Source organism: Mesocricetus auratus, unplaced genomic scaffold (assembly GCF_017639785.1).
Source record: "Mesocricetus auratus isolate SY011 unplaced genomic scaffold, BCM_Maur_2.0 Super-Scaffold_100015, whole genome shotgun sequence".
NCBI lineage: Eukaryota > Metazoa > Chordata > Mammalia > Rodentia > Cricetidae > Mesocricetus > Mesocricetus auratus.
Window position 1 is genome coordinate 34,758,225 of NW_024429198.1, and position 4,370 is coordinate 34,762,594.

Sequence of the window (4,370 nt, forward strand, 5' to 3'; positions counted from 1 at the left end):
GGTCATGTCTCTCTGTGGATTGAATGCCAGCAGACTACAAGCCTTAGTTAAAAAGAATGCAAATTAGTAGTAGGTTTTTCTCCTTGGGTCCATGACCTATCTCACCATAGATTCTTGGCCCCAGATAATGGTGTCTAGAATAGGTTTCCATGTGTGTAGCGGGATTTCAGTCCAGTCAGAGAATAGTTGGTTACTCCCTTGTCATTGGTGCCTGAACTCACAGCAGTTTTGACAGCATGGACAAGATCTATTCAAGACAAACCAAGTCCCAGTATGGAGATGGAGGTGGGCATGAAGTCCCCTCCCTTCCTAGGAAGCTCTTGGCAATTGGTAGCTACAGGAAGAGAAGGAGTCAGTGCTTTTAAGGCTGTGTCCCACAGAAGGTTGACAACACAGCCAAAAGTATAAGGGCAGCACATATTGTAACTGAGAGAGTAGGAGAGAGAGACAGAGAGAGACAGAGAGAGAGAGAGACAGAGAGAGAGAGAGAGAGAGAGAGAGAGAGAGAGAGAGAGAGAGAGAGAGAAGACACAAATGGGTGGTTAGGGAAGGGAGGGTAAATCAGAGAGAAGTTGGAAGAGGTAGGTGAATAGGACCAAAGGACAGCAAGGAAAATGTGGGTTCTGTTTCCTGTCCCTTAACTCACTGTATCTGAGGTTCTCAGGAACCACTCCAGGATGGGTTCTCTGTCCTCCATGAAATATCTCTGGAGATGTCCTGGAAGACAGGTCCAAAGTGTGTATATGTTTCCTAGGTGATTTCAAAACCCTCTCAATTTGACAGTGAAAGTGAACAAGCATGGTGTGAGACCCTCATCACAGCAAGGGTTAAATTATATTTGCCATCTAAATGGGCTTAGAAGCATTTAATACTGGAAATATAATTGAGTATGTTATAAAACGTCATCGAATTATCATGAGTTAGCGATTCAATCATTTTGAAAGCACAACTCAATACTGAAATCTAAGGCATGCTGAGAAGTACATGCATTTTACAAAGCAAGAACCTACTGAGTTTCACAGAATTTTCCCAAGATGAAAATCAAGTGCTGCTTATTTTTAAAGCAAGGGGTCATTATGAGAATTTCACGCAATTACCAAACCACAAAGTTTTATGCAAGTACTGAATAACGCCTTTCTTTATTACTCTGCGCCTAAAGAACCACATAACATGAGCAAGAAAGGGGTGACACAGCATGACAGTAAAGCACGTGGCTTCATGTGATTGCATTTGCAAGCAGTTCCCCAAGTCCAGCTCGGAATGGCTCATAAAACACCAGCGTGACAAAGAATTCCTTCCCCTCATTATGCCCTTCATGTGCATGGAGGGCCAGTAGCCTTCTAGTTTTCAATGGATGAATGGTTTCCATGGGAAGGGTGAGTCATTCCAGGGGGGAGACTCAGAAAGTCCTCCCTCTTGCATTGCAGCTGTTATTTCCTGACACCTGACACTAGCATGTGGTAGACAACTGGGCACAAGACTCACTCTGAGGCTCTTTCTCCTCTCAATTCATTCTCGTCACTTTCTTCATTTCATGTTTATTAAATAAGCATTAAGAACGACAGACCTTCAGAAGTGGTTGTCACTATCATGGGGGAACTTAGCTGACAGCGAGTGGAGATACAAGACCTCAGAATTAAAGTGCTGAGTATAGACTTAAAGAAGCTCAAGTGACAGTATGAGTAGCTACACACTATGTAAGCAGCACAAGGGTTGGAGCCGTCCAGCGGAAGCTGAGCGGAAGGAGTGAAGTAGCATTGAAACCTTGGACTCATCTCCTTAGAGACACACTGTGCTAAGAGTCAAGTTCACCTCCCCAGTTGTAGGAGGGGAGCTTGTGTGCAGCTCCACCATGAGCTCCACAACATTTTACATGCAGGTAGTGGATGTTTCTGCTGTTGAGTGAGTCTACCCTCCCTGCATGTGCACAGCTCAGAAACATCTCCATGTGGCTCTGGGTGGTTCTTCCAAAGCAGGACATGGCAAACTAGAGCAAGCATTGCTTGAAAATATAATGAAAGGGCCAGCAATGTGTCTCATAGAATAAAGTAACTTCCCACTAAGCCTGAAGAATGGAGTTCACTTCTTGGGATACACATGATGGAGAGAACAGACTCACTCACAGTATCTTCTAACCTCTAAATCCATAAGCACGCACGTATATGCAAACAAATGTTGAAAAGAAAGTGTATCATCAAAACCACAAATATTGTCTCCCACCCAGAATCATTTCTGTGTCAGCAGGAAAGCAGCCATTGTATGTTACTGAATAAGCATGACAGTAGCATGTGCGGTGCCTCACCGGGAACCCACGGAAACCTTGCAAAGTCAACGAAGAATCACGCCCTTCCATGTGGGTGAGCAGGCACAGCCTCTGCTTCAACTGTGCACATACTGTGAGTAGTAACCAGTACTCAAGGCAAAGGACCAGAGAAGGCACCAACTGCACACGTCACACAGCCTGACTTTACCTGATAACTGAAATGCCATTGTGGTCACTACTGCCTTGATCCACAGAAACAGGCCATTCATATCTCTATGAGATGCAGTCATCTTGCAGCTCGGGGCCAGCCTTCCCTGAAGTCAGACTCCAACCTCCCACAGAGACTAGGTACTTCCAGGCTTTAATGCTGACTGTGAGTCCAGGCACTACCTGGGGATTTACTTAAACTTTGAAAACATTTGCATTCACCCCAAAGATATGGAAAAGGAATAATTTCATGCTTCCTATTGTAAAAGTTCAGGAGGGTGGGGAGGCTCGCCCTTCATCTTCACAGTGGGACTGAACCCTGAGTTTCATCTATATTTGCTTATGTGCAGTTTATCAGAAGGTGACCCCAGGATGCACAAAGAAGAAGAGAGGTGTGCAACACAACAGGAGGAAGGTCATCACCAGGGTGGCTGCAACTGCCAAGGGTGAGACTCAGCCTGAAGCCCGCTGAGGTCTGTGATGCTGCAGCAGGTAGGCAGAGCTGCCCCCTGAAGCTGGGAAGGCAGGCACTCAGCCATCTGCCTCCCAGGAGCCCTCCAAGACCGTTTCCAGACCAAGCAGGATCTAAATTCCAAGGACAATCGTCCCTTTGCCAGTCTTGCTGGAAACTGGAAACTTGGAGGGTTGAAGGGGCCCTAGGCTCTCAGTCAGCCAGGGATCTTAGTCCCACCTTGTAGGAACTGACTTTTACCTCAGAGCAGAATGAACACAGACGTGGTGTTCACAGCAGAGGCTGGTCTGCCAGCACTTGGGTTTTAGCTCCAGGAGAGCCCACAGAAGGCTCCTATAGATTCCAAGAAGATGAATGAGCTTCCCTGAGCTAAGACTGACCAAGATTCACCAGGCAGCAAATAGCAAGTAGATACAGCCAGTCTGCCCTGCCTTGTCTGGGTGACCTGCAGTGCTCCAGGTAAAGGCAACAACAGAACAGAATGATGCCCTCAGCATGAATGGGCTGAGAAGGCTTCTAGTCAGGTTTGGAAACAGGGGGCTGCAGCTGAAGACAGACAGGTCAGAGGCAATGGGGTTTTTGTCAACATCTTTCATCTTCTCCATTCACTCCCTGCTGGAGCAAAGCAGGGGTCTTTGGGAAACAGGCATGGCTGGCACATGGCAGACTCACTTGTAAATGGGAGCGCTCAGCCCGGGCAGCTCTAGATCCCAGAAGCATCTGTTCACAAATGGAGTCTGCTTTCTCCAATGTGTTGCTCATAAATTCCTGTTTGTAAATGACAGTCTATCTAACCTGACAACCCCAGCTGTCGGGAGCAGCCTGGTGGAGAATCCCTAAACAATGACAGCAAAGCTCCCAAATCAGCTGTTGGGAGCACAGCCACTGTGTGCAGGAGAAAGCCTGAGCTGTCAGGTAACAGCCTGGCACTTGCCTGATCATCTCGCTGTCAGCCAGGATGGCTCATCTTGTTCTGAAGAGGCGAACAGCTGAGGAGCACAGTCGGAAGTTTGGGAGCCATGATCTTCTACACAACCTGATGTGCCTAGAAACTCACTGATGCCTTTGGCCTTTAGGCTTTTGAGGGGACGATCACTTGCTTCTGGTTGGACATCATGTTCTTTCTCCTCTGTTCCAAATGAACCCTGAAATAAATTCTGGAAAATCTGATCCCTGTAGGCAGATGTAGGTAATTCAGAAACGGACTGATACTAAATGGACATTTTCCATATCATCGTCATGTTATAGCAAAAATCCCACCTCACCCATCACCACTGAAGAGGTCTTAAGCCTTAGTTAAGATCTCAGATGGGTGAGGATGGGGTCTTAAAATCCCGCACCTGCAAAACCTGGCAGAACTAGCCTGTGGTTTTTCGTGTTTAACCTTGCCATTGAAAAGCAAGTAACAGTTGGGCTTTGTGTCCAATG